This window comes from Triticum aestivum, chromosome 6A (genome assembly GCF_018294505.1).
Source record: "Triticum aestivum cultivar Chinese Spring chromosome 6A, IWGSC CS RefSeq v2.1, whole genome shotgun sequence".
Lineage (NCBI taxonomy): Eukaryota > Viridiplantae > Streptophyta > Magnoliopsida > Poales > Poaceae > Triticum > Triticum aestivum.
The window spans coordinates 16,418,594-16,444,248 of NC_057809.1; the positions used below are offsets into that span (position 1 = coordinate 16,418,594).

General features: G+C 42.2%; 2 non-coding genes across 2 annotated transcripts; both read right to left on the reverse strand.

The window, feature by feature from the left end:
• Window positions 1-6,424: 6,424 nt before the first annotated feature.
• On the reverse strand, window positions 6,425-6,498 carry TRNAI-GAU (transfer RNA isoleucine (anticodon GAU)). The gene has a single exon. It is a non-coding gene; the product is annotated as a tRNA-Ile (tRNA).
• Window positions 6,499-21,926: 15,428 nt separating this feature from the next.
• Window positions 21,927-22,000, reverse strand: TRNAI-GAU (transfer RNA isoleucine (anticodon GAU)). The gene has a single exon. It is a non-coding gene; the product is annotated as a tRNA-Ile (tRNA).
• Between the last annotated feature and the right edge of the window lie 3,655 nt (window positions 22,001-25,655).

Below are 25,655 nucleotides of genomic sequence, written 5' to 3' on the forward strand. Positions count from 1 at the left end.
AATACCTGAAAAGGACTAAGGATATGTTTCTCGTATATGGAGGTGACAAAGAGCTCACCGTAAAAGGTTATGTTGATGCAAGCTTTGACACTGGTCCGGATGATTCTAAATCGCAAACTGGATACGTGTTTACATTAAATGGTGGAGCTGTCAGTTGGTGCAGTTCTAAACAAAGCGTCATAGCAGGATCTACATGTGAAGCGGAATACATAGCTGCTTCGGAAGCAGCGAACGAAGGAGTCTGGATGAAGGAGTTCATATCCGATCTAGGTGTCATACCTAGTGCATCGGGTCCAATGAATTTTTTTTGTGACAATACTGGTGCAATTGCCTTGGCAAAGGAATCCAAATTTCACAAAAGGACCAAGCACATCAAGAGACGCTTCAATTCCATCCGGGATCTAGTCCAGGTGGGAGACATAGAGATTTGCAAGATACATATGGATCTGAATGTTGCAGACCCGTTGACTAAGCCTCTTCCACAAGCAAAACATGATCAGCACCAAGGCTCCATGGGTGTTAGAATCATTACTGTGTAACCTAGATTATTAACGCTAGTGCAGGTGGGAGACTGAAGGAAATATGCCCTAGAGGCAATAATAAAGTTATTATTTATTTCCTTATATCATGATAAATGTTTATTATTCATGCTAGAATTGTATTAACTGGAAACATAATACATGCGTGAATACATAGACAAACTTAGTGTCACTAGTATGCCTCTACTTGACAAGCTCGTTAATCAAAGATGTTATCTTTCCTAACCACGAACAAGGTGTTGTTATTTGATTAACGAGGTCACATCATTAGTTGAATGATCTGATTGACATGACCCATTCCATTAGCTTAGCACCCGATCGTTTAGTATGTTGCTATTGCTTTCTTCATGACTTATACATGTTCCTATGACTATGAGATTATGCAACTCCCGTTTGCCGGAGGAACACTTTGTGTGCTACCAAACGTCACAACGTAACTGGGTGATTATAAAGGAGCTCTACAGGTGTCTCCAATGGTAGATGTTGGGTTGGTGTATTTCGAGATTAGGATTTGTCACGCCGATTGTCGGAGAGGTATCTCTGGGCCCTCTCTGTAATGCACATCACATAAGCCTTGCAAGCATTGCAACTAATGAGTTAGTTGCGGGATGATGTATTACGGAACGAGTAAAGAGACTTGCCAGTAACGAGATTGAACTGGGTATTGGATACCGACGATCGAATCTCGGGCAAGTAACATACCGATGACAAAGGGAACAACGTATGTTGTTATGCGGTCTGACCGATAAAGATCTTCGTAGAATATGTAGGAGCCAATATGGGCATCCAGGTCCCGCTATTGGTTATTGACCGGAGATGTGTCTCGTTCATGTCTACATTGTTCTCGAACCGTAGGGTCCGCACGCTTAACGTTACGATGACAGTTATTATGAGTTTATGCATTTTGATGTACCGAAGGTTGTCGGAGTCCCGGATGTGATCACAGACATGACGAGGAGTCTCGAAATGGTAGAGACATAAAGATTGATATATTGGAAGCCTATGTTTGGATATCGGAAGTGTTCCGGGTGAAATCGGGATTTTACCGGAGTACCGGGAGGTTACCGGAACCCCCCGAGAACCATATGGGCCTTAGTGGGCTTTAGTGGAAAGGTGTAAGGGGCAGCCCAAGGTGGCTGCGCACCTCCCCCCCTCCCCTAGTCCTATTAGGACTAGGAGAGGTGGCCGGCCCCCCTTCTCTCTCCCCCCCACTTGAGGATTCCTATTCCAACTAGGATTGGGGGGGGAGTCCTACTCCCGGTAGGAGTAGGACTCCTCCTGGCGCGCCCCAAGGCTGGCCGCACCTCTCTCCCATTGCTCCTTTATATACGGGGGCAGGGGGCACCTCTAGACACACAAGTTGATCCTTGAGATCGTTCCTTAGCCGTGTGCGGTGCCCCCCTGCCACCATATTCCACCTCGATCATATCGTTGTAGTGCTTAGGCGAAGCCCTGCGTCGGTAGAACATCAAGAGCGTCACCACGCCATCGTGCTGACGGAACTCTTCCCCGACACTTTGCTGGATCGGAGCCCGGGGATCGTCATCGAGCTGTACGTGTGCTAAGAACTCGGAGGTTCCGGAGTAACGGTGCTTGGATCGGTCGGATCGGGAAGACGTACGACTACTTCCTCTACGTTGTGTGATCGCTTCCGCAGTCGGTCTGCGTGGGTACGTAGACAATACTCTCCCCTCTCGTTGCTATGCATCACCATGATCTTGCGTGTGCGTAGGAATTTTTTTGAAATTACTACGTTCCCCAACAAGCATAACATCATTTACATGATAAGTTATATATCAACTCAGTTTTCTACCTTTTGGAATACTATTTGATAAATATGGCATATGAATAACCTTATATTTGCAGCTTCTAGAATTTCTGGCCGAAACAATGGATGGTTCTGCGAAGAAGTTTCAGCAACAATCAAATATGTTTTTGCCACAGTAAAATACCCAAACCTGCCAATTGATTCTTTGAGATCGTGTCCTGCCGATAACTCCAGACAATGAACAGAAGAGATAGTGAATTGCGCATATTAGAAAGTAGAGATCATATGATCATTCTTCCTACCTGCAAGTCATTTCTCTTATTGGAAGAACACCCAGCGCGCACTAAACCACCATTTTGATCACGACAATGTATTACTATTTGGTGAATCTATTTGTTTAGGTCAAAAGAGAGCTTTAACAGAACTTAATTTACGGAACAAATATATAGCTTTGCTGAATTAGGAAACAATTACAACCATTTGTCACAACTCTTTCTATAGGCTCCTGTCCATGCAAAATCCGGACATATCACCAGAACCTCTATCTCTATTTAATGTAGTTTGCTAATTCGTGAACCACTGAATTCCGCTCTGTGTCTCTGTCTCACGCATATTTTCTTTTATCCACCAAGGGGATTACCGTTTCTACAACTTTGATATCTTTGTAGATGGACTTGTGTCTTGACAGGTTCCTATCCGTGCTTTGAATAGCTGACACCCCACTACACAATAGGTTGATTGAAGAACAAAAGTATGGTGTGGCCAGGTCGCTACTAATCTAAGGCCATCTTGGCATGCCATGGCTTCTACTTCCTGCGCACCGTTGCATGACTGTAACACCTTGCGTGCAGCAAGCAGAACATTTTGAACATTATCTTCGAAAATAATTCCCACACTCGCAGTTCCTGTCTTCCCGATGAAAGATACACTCACAATGAATTTAAACCCTACCCATCTTGAGCAACGTGCAGCCATTTTAGGATCGCTGGTCTGTACTTTGGTCAGTTATTCTTCTCCGCTCCATCACAAAACATTCATCTTTTCCTGCCTTTACTTCATTGATGTCATGTGTCTCCATATGCAGGGAGCCCATATAATTCTTCAGGAAGAACACAAACTGATGAGTGATGACAGAGAAGGCGAGGCTGGACACTCACAATGAATTTACACCGTGCCCATTTCCAGCAGCGTGCAGCCATTGTAGGATGGATGGTCTGTACTTTGGTCAGATACACGCATCTTATTCCTCTCCGCTCCATCACTGAACATTCATCGTTTCACGCCTTTACTTCATTGATGTCATGCTTCTCCATATATGCAGGGAGTCCATATAATTCTTCAGGAAGAACATAGACTGATTATTGATGATAGAGAACGCGAGGCTGGGGACGTACAAGATGGCTTATGATGTGATCTGGAAGACTATAACTATGTGGACTGAAGGTGTGGTCTTGAACTTTGGATCAATCTGCACTAGTAGAAACGGGGGCAACGGTTCAGGCCAGAAAAGGCATTAATCCCGGTTTCGTTATGAACTGGGACTAATGTGAGCATTAGTCCCGGTTCGAGCGGCGAGGGCGTCGGAAAGGCATTACTCCCGGTTCAAATGGGACCTTTAGTCCCGGTTTGAGACACGAACCGGTACTAAAGGGTGCGATGCCCATTAGTACCGGTTCATGGCAGGAACCGGTACTAAAGGTCTAACCTTTAGTATCGGTTCGTGCCACGAACCTAATGGGGTTGAGACCTTTAGTACCGGTTCGTGCCACGAACTAGTACTAATGGTGCAATTTTCAAACTCTCCCCCCCATGGACCGCCTTTTCGGTGTTAGAAAAAACAAAAGAAAATGATGGAAATGTCAATAAAATAAAATATATGTGGTCTAGTTGTTGGGAAAATTTACAAATATGAATTTCGACTTTATTTACAAAATCTCTCTGGAATTTGTAAAAATGGGCATAACTTTTGCATACGAACTCGGATTAAAAAGTTTTTTATATGAAAAATCATCTACTCGAAAAGTTACATCCAATGGAGACGGCCTACGGCCTGTTTGCAAATTTGTAGAATCCTCAAATTTCAAAAGGAAAAAAAGTTATGCTCAAATTTCAGTTTTTTTTTAATTTTCATTAAATCTGGTCAAACTATGGTCAAACTACTTATTCAAGAAGTATTAGTGTTACTAAATAATGTTTCAAGAATATTAGTGTTATTAAATAATTATTTTAGTTTTTTTGAATTTTGATCAAATCTGGTCAAACTATGGTCAAACTGTGGTCAAACAATGGTCAAACTACTTATTCAAGAAATATTAGTGTTACTAAATAATTATTGTTTTTTAAAACAATAGTTTCAAACTCAAACAGTGAAATGTGTGACTTCATGCTCAAGCTAAACTCCTGAGGGTTAATAGGATTAACATCTTACTATTGTCAGGAAAACAACGAGTGCAGACTTGAAAAGGAGGGAGAATAGAACCTGGAAGTTAAGCGTGCTCAGGCTGGGGGAGTGGGAGGATGGGTGACCGTCCGGGAGTTAGATGATTTGAAATGATGAGGGGTGATTAGAGATTAAATTGAGCAGTGACGAGGGATGATTAGAGATTAGAGATTAAAATAATTCAGAAATTTGAAAATAAAAAAAATTCAAAAATTTCCTTTAGTACCGGTTGGTGTTACCAACCGGGACCTCCAGGCAGCGGACACGTGGAGGGCCTTTAGTCCCGGTTTTGGTTTGAACCGGGACTAAAGGGTCAGGCATTAGTAACGACCCTTTAGTCCCGGACTAAAGGCCCTTTTTCTACTAGTGCTGAACAACAACGACAACTCTGCGAGGAAGAGCAAACACATCAATGGACTGCGCGATGGCGAGGATAAGGTGCGTGCAAGAGGGACAAAACTGAATCAACATTACAAAACTCTGCATCAGCAGATTAGTCACTAAGTTCAGAGTTGTGATCCATATGAAATATATAGCAAGATGCTTTCACAACACATCAAAGCGATATGAGTAGTACATATAGAATGAAATCTGAAGCTGAACTATAAGATTTATTTATTATGCATCAACACATTGGCCATGAAATTAGTAGTTCATGGAAAAAAAAGAAACAAATACCCTGATGTCAATACCGAATCTTCCCGGACATGCCCGGACACGATGATCGCGTTACCGGCCCATGCATGTTGTGCATTGTCCAACCCTTGAATCCTTGATGTGTTGAAATCCACGTATATCGATTAACACATGAGTAATATGGCTAGGGAGTCGTGCTGGGCGATGGCGAGTATCCCAGATCTGGTGGAGCTTGGGGAGGAAGATTGGGAACACTAATGGCGGCGAGTGCAGGGCGGAGATGCGATTGGATTGATAGGTCAGGAGGCGGCTGCGCGTACAGGTGAGTTTAGGTTTCCTTTTACACGGAAGATGAGCTGAGTTTTTTTTGCTTTGACGTGAGGTGAGTTGAGGGTTAGTCTAGATTTTTTTTTCACAAACAGGATTAGTATAGACTACTTGGCATTGGTGGGTAATTTTTATCAAATTTTATGTCCAAATGGTATTGGGAAGGTCAAAGGGCTGTAACTTTATGACGTGTTAAATTAACGATTGGATGTTTCTAATTTTTGTGAGATGCGATTGGATTGATAGGTCAGGAGGCGGCTGCGCGTACAGGTGAGTTTAGGTTTCCTTTTACACGGAAGATGAGCTGAGTTTTTTTTGCTTTGACGTGAGGTGAGTTGAGGGTTAGTCTAGATTTTTTTTTCACAAACAGGATTAGTATGGACTACTTGGCATTGGTGGGTAATTTTTATCAAATTTTATGTCCAAATGGTATTGGAAAGATCAAAGGGCTGTAATTTTATGACGTGTTAAATTAACGATTGGATGTTTCTAATTTTTGTGAGATTTTCTAGCTTATTTCCTTTTTCTGGTTAGCTAATAGATAGATACTAAAAAAAGATGGTGTCGCTTGAAGAAACGTACTAACCGATCATGGCTACGCGGAGGTGCTCCTTCATGGATCGTTTGCTGGGCTATCCGTTTTGGGCCGTACGGGCCTAATATATAGTATGTAATACAAGAAAGGAAAGCATAATCGCAATTAAGAAAAAGAATTAGTCCCGACGGGGCTTGAACCCGTGACTTCTGGTACATCGGACCAGCGCTCTAACCAGCTGAGCTACAGGACTTAATTGCTTTCCACATAGTCCTTTTTTATTAAAATAATAGACAGCTTTTTTGATACTTCAATAATTGAGAATACCGAAGAACAGCGAAATCAAGACGCGTGAGAGTTAGGCTCCATTTATCTTAATATCCACTGTCACGGCCATCAGTTTATCGAGAAACAAGAACCTAGGCAAGCTTCGAGCTTTCACAACTATTAGAGACATCCGGCCGTCCATCTCGATTTCTTGATGCACTTTCGGCCGTTGGATCATGCGCTTGGAAGGCCTAGGCCGTCGGACCGAACATGAGCACTATTGCAATGAATAGTTTCACTCCCGGTGTGCCACCGCGTGCAATTACAGTGCAGCGTCAAGGGAATTTTTGTCATTTCACGCATAGGCGTATAAAAGGGCAACAACTTCCCTTGTGAAGACCTAAGACGCCTCCTCCAGCACTAGTGTGGTCCTCTCTCCATCCCGCCTCGTCCCTCTGTCTCTTTATCCCTCCAATCACAGGAGCAGCCCGCGCCTCCCTGCCCCGCCGCCGTCATCTCCTTCGCCCAGTCGGCCCCGCCGCACCGCACGAGGTGGAATGCGACACAATCCCCCGACGCGCCCTCGGCCCAGGCTAACCATAGCGCTACGCCCGCCATGCCCCCGCCGTCTGCTCGGCAGGAGGAAGAGCGAGGCCGCAAATGGATCTGGAGATTGAATCGGGCTCCTATGGCTCCTGCGCGGCGTGATGCCTGTTAAGGTGATCTTGTTGTACATCCTTTCTTCCATTGTCCTAGGTTCTCCATGCTTCGATTGATTTTTATTTTGCCTTTAATTTTTTATGCAGGGTGGTTGCTATCTCTCAGATCTCTACTCGTTCTCTTGGTGCCGGTGGCGTTCCTGCGACTGCTATGTAGATGGACCTGGAGGTTGAAACTCTTTTCTCTCTGTTCGTTTGGATTCTCCTCACGATTATGTGTAGAGCTTGTTCATGTGCTGCTTGATGAGTTTCTTCTCCTCTAAACTTGTGTGCTGGATTAGTGATTTTTATTTTCTTCTTGTGGAGGAGATTCTCAGGTTTAGCTAGGTTCCAAAGAAGAGATTTTTCTTTGTCTTTTTTGTTTTGTTTGTACCTTGCTTGACTTGACACACAGCAGCCTCTTTGATAAGCATGTTATCTCTTTGAGACTTATCCCTTGTACGTGCGGTGCAGGAGCTAGACCTGCACATGGTCACGGCTTGCACGTTCGGCCTGTCCTGATCATCTTGCATGGGTAGTCAAGCCAAATAGCCGTCAATTTAGCTAGCTAGCTAGTAACCCCATGCACGCATGGGATTTCTATCATAGCATGTACGTGAGCTATGTCCATGCATAGCTCTTTGCATGTACACGTACATCCACTTGCTCGTTAAGTGAGGCTCATTAGATGATGCATGTGTAGACATAATTAAATAATGCTCCACCCATCTTGATGACCCTCTGATGAAAAATCCACCTATTGTCCAATGTTATGTATACATGCTTGTACGTATATATTGATGCCATATTATTATATATGATAAGTACAAAATGTTGGGGAACGTTGCAGAAAACAAAAAATTTCCTACGGTTTCACCAAGATCCATCTATGAGTTCATCTAGCAATGAGTAATCGGATGCATCTACATACCTTTGTAGATCGCGAGCGGAAGCGTTCAAAGAACGGGGATGAGGTAGTCGTACACGACGTGATCCAAATCACCGAAGACCTAGCGCCAAACGGACGGCACCTCCACGTTCAACACACGTACGGTCAGCGTAACGTCTCCTTCTTCTTGATCCAGCAAGGGGGAAGGAGAGGTTGAGGAAGATGGCTCCAGCAGCAGCACGACGGCGTGGTGGTGATGGAGCTGCAGTACTCCGGCAGGGCTTCGCTAAGCTCTATGGAGGAGGAGGAGGTGTTGGAGAGGGAGAGGGAGGCACCAAAGGCGTGGATCAAGAGGCCCTCCTTCCCTCACTGTATATAGGGGGCCTAGGGGGGGCGCCGGCCCTAGGAGATCCAATCTCCTAGGGGAGGCGGCGGCCAAGGGAGGATTCCCTCCCCCCCAAGGCACCTAGGGGGTGCCTTCCCCTTGTGGGACTCTTCCCCTTTGAAACCCTAGGCGCATGGGCCTCTTGGGGCTGCTGCCCTTGGCCCATGTAGGCCAAGGCGCACCCCCTACAGCCCATGTGGCCCCACCTGGTGGACCCCCGGGACCCTTCCGGTGGTCCCGGTACAATACCGGTGACCCCGAAACTTGTCCCGATGGCCAAAACAGCACTTCCTATATATAATTCTTTACCTCCGGACCATTCCGGAACTCCTCGTGACGTCCAGGATCTCATCCGGGACTCCGAACAACATTCGGGTTACTGCATATACATATCCCTACAACCCTAGCGTCACCGAACCTTAGGTGTGTAGACCCTACGGGTTCGGGAGACATGCAGACATGACCGAGACTGCTCTCCGGTCAATAACCAACAGCGGGATCTGGATACCCATGTTGGCTCCCACATGCTCCATGATGATCTCATCGGATGAACCACGATGTCGAGCATTCAAGCAACCCCGTATACAATTCCCTTTGTCAATCGGTATGTTACTTGCCCGAGATTCGATCGTCGGTATCCCAATACCTCGTTCAATCTCGTTGCCGGCAAGTCACTTTACTCGTACCGTAATGCATGATCCCGTGACCAGACACTTGGTCACTTTGAGCTCATAATGATGATGCATTACCGAGTGGGCCCAGTGATACCTCTCCGTCATATGGAGTGACAAATCCCAGTCTTGATCCGTGTCAACCCAACAGACACTTTCGGAGATACCCGTAGCATACCTTTATAGTCACCCAGTTACGTTGTGACGTTTGGTACACCCAAAGCACTCCTGCGGTATCCGGGAGTTACACGATCTCATGGTCTAAGGAAAGGATACTTGACATTGGAAAAACTCTAGCAAACGAACTATACGATCTTGTGCTATGTTTAGGATTGGGTCTTGTCCATCACATCATTCTCCTAATGATGTGATCTCGTTATCAATGACATCCAATGTCCATAGTCAGGAAACCATGACTATCTGTTGATCAACGAGCTCGTCAACTAGAGGCTTACTAGGGACATGGTGGTGTCTACTATTCACACATGTATTACTATTTCCGGATAACACAATTATAGCATGAATAAAGACAATTATCATGAACAAGGAAATATAATAATAATAAGTACAAAATTACGACAAAGTCTCATTGAACATTACTGAATTATCTTGATTGAGAAATCAAATAAAAGAATACATAGTGATGTATAAGGCTCGATGAAAAACCGAGGGAGCGGTGGATAATTATGCTTCATTAAAGATTAGGAAAATATTATTTACTTAGCATAAAATCTGAAGTATTTGAATAGTTCAAAGGAATTTAAGAATATATTATTTGAAGAGTTCAAATATTTTTTTAGTGAAGATAAGGATCATTATGACAAAAGATAAAGTGATTCTTCAGTATTGAAGAAAATTATGAGAGTCATAAGTTTAGGAAAACACTCGAATAATTGTGCAATTATTTTATTACCAATATGCTTTTATAAAATTTGGGGTATAATTGAAACAATAAGATATACGCTAAACAGAGCACCGCATATTAGCCTTGCTAATAGAAACCATATAACTTATGGAGTTTATAAACCAGATAAATGTTGAATTGTAGGGTATCTCAGAAACATGACTTGAATTCCTTCCATCGAAATGTTCAAAAGGCAAAGTGTTTGTCACGGATGAATATTTTTTCAAGAAAGTGTTTTCCTGCCAAAGAAATGAGTGGGAGGATACTAGAACTTGCAAAGGATTATTGAATCTCTAGTGGTAATAAGTAGGATTAACAAACCGAAAGTTGTTCTGTTAGATTGTCTCCAAAATAAACCGTAAGTTATGGATATGGAAACCCTAAAACTTGTAACAGGATTATGCAAATCAGGAAAATCATTGAATTTTCTGAAATTTCACGATGAGATATTCATCTTAGAAGAAGATGAACTATCACACTGACACGTGGAAAGCTTTGTTTCAATTGGCCACTCCGCCCCATGAGACGGGAGTATCATCCGGCCATTGTCATATTCGTCTGCAGTTGGAACCAGTGGCCGGAGCAAATAAAACAACAAAATTGTTTATCTACAAACTTTTCTCATAAAGGTATGATAATTTCCCAGATGCACTGTTGGCATAATGGGCGAATTTGCATGTAGCTCAGTCTGTCGCCGCACTCCGCAAAAACCTTGCCTGACTTGTCAACATGCCCGGCTCAATGGAGCAGTGCCAATATTGGTAACATGTGCACAGAGATTAAGAAACTAAAAAATGCACTAGCAATTTGCAAGGAGACACCCAACGTTCTGACCCGTTACATGCAGAGATAAAAATTTCGCATCACCTGGTCAAGCTTTATCATATGGAGGAGATACTGTAAAGACAACGTTCACGGGCGGACTGGTTGCGTGAGGGGGACAAAAATACCAATTACTTCGAGAGGCCAGCGAGCATGCGACATAGAAAAAACAAAATAAAACAACTAGAGAGGGAAGACGGCTCGCTAGCACAAGACCCACGGAGATGGCATCTATGGTGAATTCTTTTAAGCAAAACCTTTCACAGCAGAAGGTCTTCCAGGTGTGCAAGATGTTCTTGATAGCGTTCTGGTCAAGGTTACTCACGAGATGAGTTCTATGTTGACTGCTCCATACACTAATGAGGAAATGAAGACATCTCTCTTTCAGATATTTCCAACAAAGGCGCCCAAAACAGATGGCTTCCCCGCACACTTCATTCCGTGTCATTGCGAGATCTGTGGGGTTGAGGTCACCAACACGTTTCTGATAATTTTGCAAGGTGAAGAGAGCCCAGAGGTAAGAAATGAGACAATCTTTTTTCTTATCCATAAGGTAAAACACCTCACCCAACTCACTCACTTTCATCCTATTAGCCTTTGCAATGTCCTTTACAAAATTTCCTCAAAAGTGGTCTCTAATCATTTGAAGCAAGTGCTTTTCGATATCTTCTCAGAAGAAAAATGAACGTCTCATTACTAATAATATTACCACAACATACAAGTGTTTACAATGGATGTAGAGCAATAATGCAAAGAAAAATAGATTTTGTGCGGTTAAATTGGATATGATGAAAGCCTATGATCGGGTCGAGGGAATTTATCTTGAGGATATCATGTCAAAGTTGGGGTTTGTAGTAACTTGGGAATCTCTTGTAATGAAGATTGTTAGTTCAGTGAAATTCTCCGTAATGTTTAATGGAGAAAAAATAGAAGAACTTAAGACAACGATGGGGATCCGACAGGGGGACCCAATATCTCCTTACCTATTTTTGTTTGCAGCAGAGGTCCTTTCGTGCCTCTTCCAAAAGAAGAATAAGTCATCCCACCTATGTGGCATTAAAGTGGCATCGTCGGCACCGCCGGTCGACCACTTGCTATTCGCAGATGACAGCCTACTATTTGTCAAGTCATGTAGTCAAGGAGCTAATGAGTTGTCCTCTCTTTTGGATTCCTATTGTAACGCGTCCCATCAAAAGGACTATCTATCAAAGTATTCTATTTTCTTCCCTAAAGTTGTCCTGAAAGTTTAAAGCTTGAAATTAAGGAGGCCTTGTATGTCCCAAATGAGTCTTTGTCTAAGAGATATATAGGAATGTCGACTGATGTTGGAAATTCTATGAATGGTGCCTTCAAGTTCTTGAAAGATAGAGTGTGGGAAAAAGTGAAGGGATGGATGGAGAAGATCCTGTCAGTTGGTGGTAAGGAAGTTCTTATCAACTAGATTGCTCATGCAGTACATGTTTACTCTATGTCTTGTTTTAAGCTCCTGCGTGACCTTTCCGAGCATATTAATACTCTTATTCAGAAGTTTTGGTGGGGTAGTACAGAAGGTAGGAGAAAGCCATACTAGGTATCCTAGAGTGTTATGCCAAGGCCAAAATCTTGTCGAGGTCTCGGCTTTCGAGATATTGAACTTTTTAAACTTGCCCTGCTAGGCCGTCAGGCTTGGCGCATATTGATGGACCCAGCTTTTCTAAGCGTGAGAACACTAAAGGCTAAATACTTTCCTACTTCAGATTTTCTTAATGCTAGGCTTGGGAATTCCCCTTTGCAAATCTGGCAATAGATATTGGATGGTAGAGGCACCATGAAACAGGGCCTTACAAGCAAAGTAGAGGACAGGACATCCACGCCGATCTGGCAGCATAACTGGATTCCCCGGGACATTAATATGTGGCCCATTGTTAGTAATATACTGGACCCGCCCCAAGTGATGGCCGAACTGATCATAGTGGATGCATCGTGGGACATGGACAAGCTAGCTCAAACTTTCCTGCCTACATATGTACAAGCTATTTCTTATATTCCCCTATGCACATGTCAGGTGGACGATTTCTGGTCTTGGACCCATGTGAAGAGCGGGTTTTTTTCCAGTTCGCTCGGTCTATAGAATGTTAGTCTCTACGAAGTTACGCCGCGAAGCATGGCTCGAGGGCAGAGCGGAATCTTCAAACTCAGAGAGGGGTCCGAATGACTGGACAAGCATGTGGAGAACAAACGTTCCCTGAAATGTTAAAACTTTCTTATGGAGGTTAGCTCAGCAATCACTACCCACAACTGATCTCTTAAAGAGTAGGAACATTGTCGACAATTCCTTAATGTAGTCTTTGTGGACGGGATGATCCTTGGCAACACACGCTCCTACATTGTAAGATGGAAACACTAGTAGAAAAAGGGCCTTTAGTCCCGGTTCATAAGGGTCTTTAGTCCCGGTTCTGAAACTGGGACTAAAATGTCGGTACTGGCGTGGCCACATGGAGCTCCACCTTTAGTCCCAGTTGGTAACACCAACCGGGACTAAAGGAAATTTTATCATTTTTTTTCTGAATTTTTTTTTTGAATTTTTTTTATTTTCAAATTTGTGAATTATTTTAACCTCTAGTCTGTAATCACCACCCCTCATCACTTCTCAATTTATCCTCTAATCACCCCTCATCATTCCAAATCATCTAACTTCCCGAACGGTCACCCATCCTCCCACTCCCCCAGCCTGAGCACGCTTAACTTCCGGGTTCTATTCTCCCTCGTTCCAAGTCTGCACTTGTTGTTTTCCTGACAATACTAAGATGTCAATCCTATTAACCTTCAGGAATTTTGCTTGAGCATGAAGTGACACATTTCATAGTTTTATTTTGAAACTATTGTTTTAAAAACAATAATTATTTAGTAACACTAATATTTTCTTGAATAATTAGTTTGACCACAGTTTGACCACAGTTTGGCCAGATTTGACTAAAATTGAAATAACTGAAATAATTATTTAGTAACACTAATATTCTAGAATAATTAGTTTGACCATTGTTTGACCACACTTTGCTCACTGTTTGAATTTTTTTCAATTTTTTTCACTCTAGATCTTAAAAGCCCCGTAACTTTTTTCTATTAGGTTTTTGAGGATTTTGAAAATGTTTAACGAGGATTTCTATTAGGTTTTTTCTATTTGGCTGTAACTTTTCGAGTAGATGATTTTTCATATAAAAAACTTTTTCATCCGAGTTAGTATGCAAAAGTTATGCCCATTTTTACAAATTTCAGAGAGATTTTGCAAATAAAGTCAAAATTCACATTTGCAAATTTTCCCAACAACTAGACCACATATCACATGGGAAACTTATTTTCCTTTATTTTTTTGACATTTCCATCATTTTCTTTTATTTTTTAAAAAACTGAAAAGGCGATCCACACGGGGGGGGGGGGGTTATAGTTTGAAAATGGTACCTTTAGTACCGGTTCGTGGCACGAACCGGGACTAAAGGTCTCATCCCCATTAGTCCCGGTTCGTGCCTCAAACCGGGACTAAAGGTCTAATCTTTAGTCCCGGTTTGAGGCACGAACCGGGACCAATGGTTGTGGGCCAGGAGCGAGGCCCATTGGTCCCGGTTCATCCCACCAACCGGGACCAAAAGGTCTAGATGAATCGGGACCAATGGCCCACGTGGCCCGGCCGGCCCCCTGGGCCCACGAACCAGGACCAATGCCCCCATTGGTCCCGGTTCTAGACTGAACCGGGACTAATGGGGTTACCCGGCCTGGACCAAAGCCCCCTTTTCTACTAGTGAAAGATGCGTGCGGGCTTTGCATGACCCAGACCTAGTTGAAGTTGTTGAGAACAATAAGGAACCGGAAGCAAGAATGTGGATATATTCACACTAATTGATAGCTTGCAACATGATGATTTTGTTAAAGTGGTGGTTACACTATGGGCTATCTGGTATGCACGTAGAAAAGCTCTCCAAGAGCAACAACTTTAGACCCCCCATGCAAATCATCACTTCAAAACAACTACATCCAGGAGCTCGGTGAGTGAACCAGCCAGGGCACACCCATTGCTGATAGCGAGGGCACCTCGCCCGCGCAGCGGCAGGTTTTGCTAAGATCAAGGTAGATGGGGCAATGGCGAGGAACTGAAGTACTTGATCGTTCAGTACCGTGTGTACAGATGGAGCAGTCAAGTACCTGGGTGCTTCGGCGATAAAGTGTGATGGCATAACAGACCCGACTACTTTGTAAATGCTAGCTTGTCGAGAAGCTCTTTCTCTAGCCCAGGATCTCGACTCACACATGTGATAATACCTTCTGATTGCAAAGAGCAAAACAATGCAGGAGGCTTCAATGGGAACATGGTCAAGGAGATTAAAGCTACCTCAGCATAGTTCACGGCATTTCCTCTCATCTTTGAGGGACATGAAACTAATATTATGGCTCATAGCCAGGCTAAAGACACATTAGGCCTTTCTTTAGGACGCCATCTGTGGCTTCTCGATCGTCCGGAACTAAATTGTATCCAAATGTATTTGGCTGATGATTAATGAATAAAATGTGTTTAGGCTAAAAAAACATACTATTTTTTGAGGAACTAGCAAAGTGGCCCGCTCGATGCGCGGGCTAGAACGTTAGACAGTTGAAAAATGGCACATATTATTCACATTGCGTAAAGAAAAATTGGTCGCGTCCTTATAGGTTTACATTTTTAATTGTAATTTATAATGCTATAAAATTATTTAGCATTCTTGTATATATGAGTGAACATTGTCGTCAAAGAAATTGCATATATCATGCTTTTGGAAAAGTGTATTACTTACAAAGGTTAGATGATATAATTATTCCTTTTACCAATTTTTTATTTTGCGAAGGCATCATCTTTAATTTGCTAAAAATATTATAAATATTTAATTCAATTTTATGTAGACATGTTTTTACTCCTAATTACACTCTTCATTGTATAATACATATGTTAGACATTGTTATTTTCTAAAGGTGAAATTTTAATACCTTTTACTATGAATATATGATTATATTGTTGAAGATGACAAAATTTCATTATATTTTATGAAAAGATGTAATTAATATAATTATGTACAATTTTAATTGTATTTTAAATGCTTGTTTGCATTTGTTTTTTGTTTAAGATAAAACTCTAGCAATATGTAATGATTTTTACGAGTGGTAGTTATATTTTGAGTGCACATCAAGTTATTTCATGTTTTAGTCTTATATAGGATATAATTATTTTGCAATCACTAAGAGACATTTTTGTTGAGAATAAACTAACTCATATGTTATCTAAATTTAACTTGCTTAAATTTTTTGCGATTTATTTTTGTTTGAGTAATGGGAAACTGATTTAGAGTGAATGGATTAAATACACTGAGAATTCTTTTAGAGAAATTTGTTATGTTTTTGTAGATTAAACTAAAAGGGAAATTTCAACACAAATATAGCTGTACTTGTTGGGAAACGTAGTAATTTCAAAATTTTCCTACGCACACGCAAGATCATGTTGATGCATAGCAACGAGGGGGAGAGTCTGATCTACGTACCCTTGTAGATCACAACAGAAGCGTTGACACAACGTAGAGGAAGTAGTCGTACGTCTTCTTTCCGATCCGACCGATCCAAGCACCGTTACTCCGGCACCTCCGAGTTCTTAGCACACGTTCAGCTCGATGACGATCCCCGGGCTCCGATCCAGCAAAGCTTCGGGGAGGAGTTCCGTCAGCACGACGGCGTGGTGACGATCTTGATGTACTACCGCTTCACCTAAGCACTACAACGGTATGATCGAGGTGGAATTTGGTGGCAGGGGGCACCGCACACGGCTAAGGAACGATCAACAATGATCAACTTGTGTGTCTTGGGGTGTCCCCTGCCCCCGTATATAAAGGGGCAAAGGGGGAGAGGTGCGGCCGGCCCCTTGGTGCGCCAGGAGGAGTCCTACTCCTACCGGGAGTAGGACTCCCCCCCTCCAATCCTATTCCAACTAGGATTCTCCAAAGAGAAGAGACAAAGAGGGGGGCCGGCCCCTTCTCCTAGTCCTAATAGGACTAGGGAAGGGGGGGAGGTGCGCAGCCCTTGTGGGCAGCCCTCTCACCTTTCCACTAAGGCCCAATAGGACCATTTGCCTCCCGGGGGGTTCCGGTAACCCTCCCGGTATTCCGGTAAAATCCTGATTTCACCCGGAGCACTTCCGATGTCCAAACATAGGCTTCCAATATATCAATCTTTACGTCTCGACCATTTCAAGACTCCTCGTCATGTCCGTGATCACATCCGGGACTCCGAACAACCTTCGGTACATCAAAATGCATAAACTCATAATAACTGTCATCGTAACGTTAAGCGTGCAGACCCTACGGTTCGAGAACAATGTAGACATGACCGAGACACGTCTCCGGTCAATAACCAATAGCGGGACCTGGATGCCCATATTGGCTCCTACATATTCTACGAAAATCTTTATCGGCCAGACCGCATAACAACATACGTTGTTCCCTTTGTCATCGGTATGTTACTTGCCCGAGATTCGATCGTCGGTATCCAATACCTAGTTCAATCTCGTTACTGGCAAGTCTCTTTACTCGTTCCGTAATACATCATCTCATAACTAACATCTTAGTTATTATGCTTGCAAGGCTTATGTGATGTGTATTACCGAGAGGGCCCAGAGATACCTCTCCGACAATCGGAGTGACAAACCCTAATCTCGAAATACGCCAACCCAACATCTACCATTGGAGACACCTGTAGTACTCGTTTATAATCACCCAGTTACATTGTGACGTTTGGTAGTACCCAAAGTGTTCCTCCGGTAAACGGGAGTTGCATAATCTCATTGTTATAGGAACATGTATAAGTCATGAAGAAAGCAATAGCAACATACTAAACGATCGGGTGCTAAGCTAATGGAATGGGTCATGTCAATCAGATCATTCAACTAATGATGTGACCTCGTTAATCAAATAACAACTCTTTGTTCATGGTTAGGAAACATAACCATCTTTGATTAACGAGCTAGTCAAGTAGAGACATACTAGTGACACTCTGTTTGTCTATGTATTCACACATGTATTATGTTTCCGGTTAATACAATTCTAGCATGAATAATAAACATTTATCATGATATAAGGAAATAAATAATAACTTTATTATTGCCTCTAGGGCATATTTCCTTCAGTACTAACTTATGAAAGAATAAATAGTAACCGTCGGGATAAACTGATTTAGTAGTATTAGATCATAGCAACACAAATATATATATAGACACACACACACACACAGATATATATCCATTGACACAACACCATGTTCAGAATCTATAGTCTGCTCGGCTCTATTCATATAGATTAGAAAGCTTTCAAACCCTATATCAAATCTGACTTGAAAAAGTTCTTAAAATTCCTGATTTTCGAAATACAAAACTGAATCTAAATTTGTTGTTTGTATCGAAAACAGAATATTTGCAAGATTGTCACTACATGGAAGCAATGAAGCTATGGCACAACAATCAGATTGCCAATAAGTTCCCATAGTATCGTAAATGTGGAATCATGCCATTAGTGCCTGGTCAAAGCTAAAGTTAATTAGCTCGGCCAAGCTTAGTCGATGCATTCTAGATTAGTTCTTCCATCTTATGATGAAGTCATGAAGATGCTTGTTTGTGTGCCAAGAACTATTATCTCAGTTGCTGACCACGACAACCTAATGGTTAGATGATTATGTGAGAACACACATTCGTATTGTGCTCACCTCCACATAAAAAAGTACTAAGTCATAGGATATAGTACTTTCTACATCTGAACGTACATAATTTTAGAGATTTCAGGTCAGATATATAGAATTTAATCTAGGTGGCATAGAACTGATTAGGAGTAATGTGTAAAAAAATCAGATTAGGAGCATTTCTAGCATGCATGCACAAATTGCTTCCCTTCAAATAAGTACATTATATCTCGTATAAGAGATATAGTTGTTGGAGTCATGTACGAATATCTCGAACAACTTATATATGCTTTCCACTATGATAATCAAATATGAATTTGACGCTGACAATCAGCAGCGACAACAACGCCCAAAGAGTGACGTGATCGTGCGGTTTGGTGGTGAAAATATAAAACTAAATGTTCAAGCGATATATTATGTTATCCTCACTATATATGAGTGTGTCTCATGCCCATGCTAATAACTGAATCAGACAAACGGATTCTTTAAACGGAGTACCGTAGAAAACATGCAGTTAACTAAATATGTACCTTATATCCTGCCATGGGGATGCAATGCATATCCTTTAGCCGCATAAATAGCTGTACAATCCATAGCATCTATCATGTCAGATAAAATGCGCTATATATCTAAGAAAGCGAACCAAAGGATGAAAATTGTGTAGCCTTGTGAAAACATTCGACGTACAATAAACAACTAATACATAATGGAAAGATCACTACTGCAGCCACATCCGAAGCTTTACGTATATCTGCACTTGTGTGAAATGTTACAACCTAATCTGATAAAGAGGCGATATGAAAACCAAATCATACATATAAGAGAGTCTAGCATAACATCATTTACATGATAAATTATATATCACTACAGATTTCTACCTTTTGGAATACTATTTGATAAATATGGCATATGAATAACCTTATATTTGCAGCTTCTAGAATTTCTCCTCGAAACAATGGATGGTTCTGCGAAGAAGTTTCAGCAACAATCAAATATGTTTTTGCCACAGTGAAATACACAAACCTGCCAATTGATTCTTTGAGATCGTGTCCTGCCGAGAACTCCAGGCAATGAACAGAAGAGATAGTGAATTGCGCATATTAGAAAGTAGAGATCATATGATCATTCTTCCTACCTGCAAGTCATTTCTCTTATTGGAAGAACACCCAGCGCGCACTAAACCACCATTTTGATCACGACAATGTATTACTATTTGGTGAATCTATTTTTTTAGGTCAAAAGAGAGCTTTAACAGAACTTAATTTACGGAACAAATATATAGTTTTGCTGAATTAGGAAACAATTACAACCATTTGTCGCAACACTTTCTATAGGCTCCTGTCCATGCAAAATCCGGACATATCACCCGAACCTCTATCTCTAATTAATGTAGTTTGCTAATTCGTGAACCACTGAATTCTGCTCTGTGTCTCTATCTCACGCATATTTTCTTTTATCCACCAAGGGGATTACCGTTCCTACAAGTTTGATATCTTTGTAGATGGACTTGTGTCTTGACAGGTTCCTATCCGTGCTTTGAATAGCTGACACCCCACTACACAACAGGTTGATTGAAGAACAAAAGTATGGTGTGGCCAGGTCGCAACTAATCTAAGGCCATCTTGGCATGCCATGGCTTCTACTTCCTGCGCACCGTTGCATGACTCTAACACCTTGCGTGCAGCAAGCACAATATTTTGAACATTATCTTCGAAAATAATTCCCACACTCGCAGTTCCTGTCTTCCTGATGAAAGAGACACTCACAATGAATTTAAACCCTGCCCATCTCCAGCAACGTGCAGACATTTGAGGATCGATGGTCTGTACTTTGGTCAGTTATTCTTCTCCGCTCCATCACTAAACATTCATCTTTTCCTGCCTTTACTTCATTGATGTCATGTGTCTCCATATGCAGGGAGCCCATATAATTCTTCAGGAAGAACACAAACTGATGAGTGATGACAGAGAAGGCGAGGCTGGACACCCACAGTGAATTTAAACCGTGCCCATCTCCAGCAGCGTGCAGCCAATGTAGGATGGATGGTCTGTACTTTGGTCAGATACACGCATCTTATTCCTCTCCGCTCCATCACTGAACATTCGTCGTTTCACGCCTTTACTTCATTGATGTCATGCATCTCCATATATGCAGGGAGTCCATATAATTCTTCAGGAAGAACATAGACTGATTAGTGATGATAGAGAAGGCGAGGCTGGGGACGTACAAGATGGCTTATGATGTGATCTGGAAGACTATAACTCTGTGGACTGAAGGTGTGGTCTTGAACTTTGGATCAATCTGAACAACAACGACAACTCTGCGAGGAACAGCAAACACATCAATGGACTGCGCGATGGCGAGGATAAGGTGCGTGCAAGAGGGACAAAACTGAATCAACATTACAAAACTCTGCATCAGCAGATTAGTCACTAAGTTCAGAGTTGTGATCCATATGAAATATATAGCAAGATGCTTTCAGAACACAACAAAGCGATATGAGTAGTACATATAGAATGAAATCTGAAGCTGAACTATAAGATTTATTTATTATGCATCAACACATTGGCCATGAAATTAGTAGTTCATAGAAAAAAAGAAACAAATACCCTGATGTCAATACCGAATCTTCCCGGACACGCCCGGACAGGATGATCGCGTTACCGGCCCATGCATGTTGTGCATTGTCCAACCCTTGAATCCTTGATGTGTTGAAATCCATGTATATCGATTAACACATGAGTAATATGGCTAGGGAGTCGTGCTAGGCGAGGGCGAGTATCCCAGATCTGGTGGAGCTTGGGGAGGAAGATTGGGAACACTAATGACGGCGAGTGTAGGGGGGAGATGCGATTGGATTGATAGGTCAGGAGGCGGCTGCGCATACAGGTGACTTTAGGTTTCCTTTTACACGGAGGATGAGCTGAGTTTTTTTTTTGCTTTGACGTGAGGTGAGTTGAGGGTTAGTCTAGATTTTTTTTTCACAAACAGGATTAGTATGGACTAGTTGGCATTGGTGGGTAATTTTTATCAAGTTTTATGTCCAAATGGTATTGGGAAGATCAAAGGGCTGTAATTTTATGACGTGTTAAATTAACAATTGGATGTTTCTAATTTTTGTGAGATTTTCTAGCTTATTTCCTTTTTTTCTGGTTCGCTAATAGATAGATACTAAAAAAAACAGATGGTGTCGCTTGAAGAAACGTACTAACCGATCGTGGCTACGCGGAGGTGCTCCTTCATGGATCGTTTGCTGGGCTATACGGGCGTAATATACAGTATATAATACAAGAAAGGAAAGCATAATCGCAATTAAGAAAAAGAATTAGTCCCGACGGGGCTTGAACCCGTGACTTATGGTACATCGGACCAGCGCTCTAACCAACTGAGCTACAGGACTTAATTGCTTTCTAGATAGTCCTTTTTTATTAAAATAATAGAAAGCTTTTTTGGTACTTCAATAATTGAGAATACCCAAGAACGGCGAAATCAAGACGCGTGAGAGTTAGGCTCCATTTATCTTAATATCCACTCTCACGGCCATCAGTTTATCGAGAAACAAGAACCTAGGCAAGCTTCGAGCTCTCACAACTATTAGAGACATCCGGCCGTCCATCTCGATTTCTTGATGCACTTTCGGCCGTTGGATCGCGCGCTTGGAAGGCCTAGGCCATCGGACCGAACATGAGCACTATTGCAATGAATAGTTTCACTCTCGGTGTGCCACCGCGTGCAATTACAGTGCACCGCCAAGGAAATTTTTGTCATAGGCGTATAAAAGGGCAACAACTTCCCTTGTGAAGACCTAAGACGCCTCCTCCAGCACTAGTGTGGCCCTCTCTCCATCCCACCTTGCCCCTCTGTCTCTTTATCCCTCCAATCACAGGAGCAGCCCGCGCCTCCCTGCCCCGCCGCCGTCATCTCCTTCGCCCAGTCGGCCCCGCCGCACCGCACGAGGTGGAATGCGACCCATGCCCCCGACGCCCCCTCGGCCCAGGCTAACCATAGCGCTACGGCCGCCATGCCCCCGCCGTCTGCTCGGCAGGAGGAAGAGCGAGGCCGCAAACGGATCTGGAGATTGAATCGGGCTCCAATGGCTCCTGCGCGACGTGATGCCTGTTAAGGTGATCTTGTTGTACATCCGTTCTTCCACTGTCCTAGGTACTCCATGCTTCGATTGATTTTTATTTTGCCTTTAATTTTTTTACGCAGGGTGGTTGCTATCTCTCGGATCTCTACTCGTTCTCTTCGTGCCGGTGGCGTTCCTGCGACTGCTATGTAGATGGACCTGGAGGTTGAAACTCTTTTCTCTCTGTTCGTTTGGATTCTCCTCACGATTATGTGTAGCGTTTGTTCGTGTGCTGCTTGATGAGTTTCTTCTCCTCTAATCTTGTGTGCTGGATTAGTGATTTTTATTTTCTTCTTGTGGAGGAGATTCTCAGGTTTAGCTAGGTTCCAAAGAAGAGATTTTTCTTTGTCTTTCTTGTTTTGTTTGTACCTTGCTTGACTTGACACACAACAGCCTCGTGTGTGTTGCCGTCGCTATCGTCCCGCCCCAACGGGTGTCTCTGCCGCCGCCGCCGCATCCTCTCGCTGGTCTTCTCGCATTTGTCCTTGCACCGACGCCAGCCATACGTGCCGTGGCCGTGGACGCAAGCGCCGCAGGAAGACTTTATTCGGCAGGTGTTATTCTCCCGGCAATGATAAACATGTTATCTCTTTGAGACTTATCCCTTGTACGTGCGGTGCAGCAGCTAGACCTGATCATCTTGCATGGGTAGTCAAGCCAAATAGCCGTCAATTTAGCTAGCTAGCTAGTAACCCCATGCACGCATGGGATTTCTATCATAGCATGTACGTGAGCTATGTCCATGCATAGCTCTTTGCATGTACACGTACATCCACTTGCTCGTTAAGGGAGGCTCATTAGATGATGCATGTGTAGACAGAATTGAATAATGCTTCAGCCATCTTGATGACCCTCTGATGAAAAATCCACGTATTGTCCAATGTTATGTATACATGCTTGTACGTATATATTGGTCCCATATTATTATATATGATAAGTACAAAATTACGACAAAGTCTCATTGAACATTACTGAATTATCTTGATTGAGAAATCAAATAAAAGAATACATAGTGATGTATAAGGTTCGATGAAAAACCGAGGGAGCGGTGGATAATTATGCTTCATTAAAGATTAGGAAAATATTATTTACTTAGCATAAAATCTGAAGTATTTGAATAGTTCAAAGGAATTTAAGAATATATTATTTGAAGAGTTCAAATATTTTTTTAGTGAAGATAAGGATCATTATGACAAAAGATAAAGTGATTCTTCAGTATTGAAGAAAATTATGAGAGTGATAAGTTTAGGAAAACACTAGAATAATTGTGCAATTATTTTATTACCAATATGCTTTTATAAAATTTGGGGTATAATTGAAACAATAAGATATACGCTAAACAGAGCACCGCATATTAGCCTTGCTAATAGAAACCATATAACTTATGGAGTTTATAAACCAGATAAATGTTGAATTGTAGGATATATGTTCCATCGAAATGTTCAAAAGGCAAAGTGTTTGTCACGGATGAATATTTTTTCAAGAAAGTGTTTTCCTGTCAAAGAAATGAGTGGGAGGATACTAGAACTTGGAAAGGATTATTGAATCTCTAGTGGTAATAAGTAGGATTAACAAACCGGAAGTTGTTCTGTTAGATTGTCTCCAAAATAAACCGTAAGTTATGGATATGGAAACCCTAAAACTTGTAACAAGATTATGCAAATCAGGAAAATCGTTGAATTTTCTGAAATTTCACGATGAGATATTCATCTTAGAAGAAGATGAACTATCACACTGACAAGTGGAAAGCTTTGTTTCAATTGGCCACTCCGCCCCACAAGACGGGAGCAACATCCGGCCATTGTCATATCCGTCTGCAGTTGGAACCAGTGGCCGGAGCAAATAAAACAACAAAATTATTTATCTACAAACTTTTCTCATAAAGGTATGATAATTTCCCAGATGCACTGATGGCATAATGGGCGAATTTGCATGTAGCTGAGTCTGTCGCCGCACTCCGCAAAAACCTTGCCTGACTTGTCAACATGCCCGGCTCAATGGAGCGGTACCAATATTGGTAACATGTGCACAGAGATTAAGAAACTAAAAATGCACTAGCAATTTGCAAGGAGACACCCATCGTTCTGAGCCGTTACATGCAGAGATAAAAATTTCGCATCACCTGGTCAAGCTTTATCATATGGAGGAGATACTGTAAAGACAACGTTCACGGGCGGACTGGTTGCGTGAGGGGGACAAAAATACCAATTACTTCAAGAGGCCAGCGAGCATGCGACATAGAAAAAACAAAATAAAACACTTAGAGAGGGAAGACGGCTCGCTAGCACAAGACCCACGGAGATGGCATCTATGGTGAATTCTTTTAAGCAAAACCTTTCACAGCAGAAGGTCTTCCGGGTGTGCAAGATGTTCTTGATAGCGTTCTGGTCAAGGTTACTCACGAGATGAGTTCTATGTTGACTGCTCCATACACTAATGAGGAAATGAAGGCATCTCTCTTTCAGATATTTCCAACAAAGGCGCCCAAAATAGATGGCTTCCCCGCACACTTCATTCCATGTCATTGGGAGATCTGTGGGGTTGAGGTCACCAACACGTTTCTGATAATTTTGCAAGGTGAAGAGAGCCCAGAGGTAAGAAATGAGACAATCTTTTTTCTTATCCATTAGGTAAAACACCTCACCCAACTCACTCAGTTTCATCCTATTAGCCTTTGCAATGTCCTTTACAAAATTGCCTCAAAAGTGGTCTCTAATCATCTGAAGCAAGATCTTTCCGATATCTTCTCAGAAGAACAATGAACGTCTCATTACTAATAATATTATCACAACATACAAGTGTTTACAATTGATGTAGAGCAATAATGCAAAGAAAAATAGATTTTGTGCAGTTAAATTGGATATGATGAAAGCCTATGATCGGGTCGAGGGAATTTATCTTGAGGATATCATGTCAAAGTTGGGGT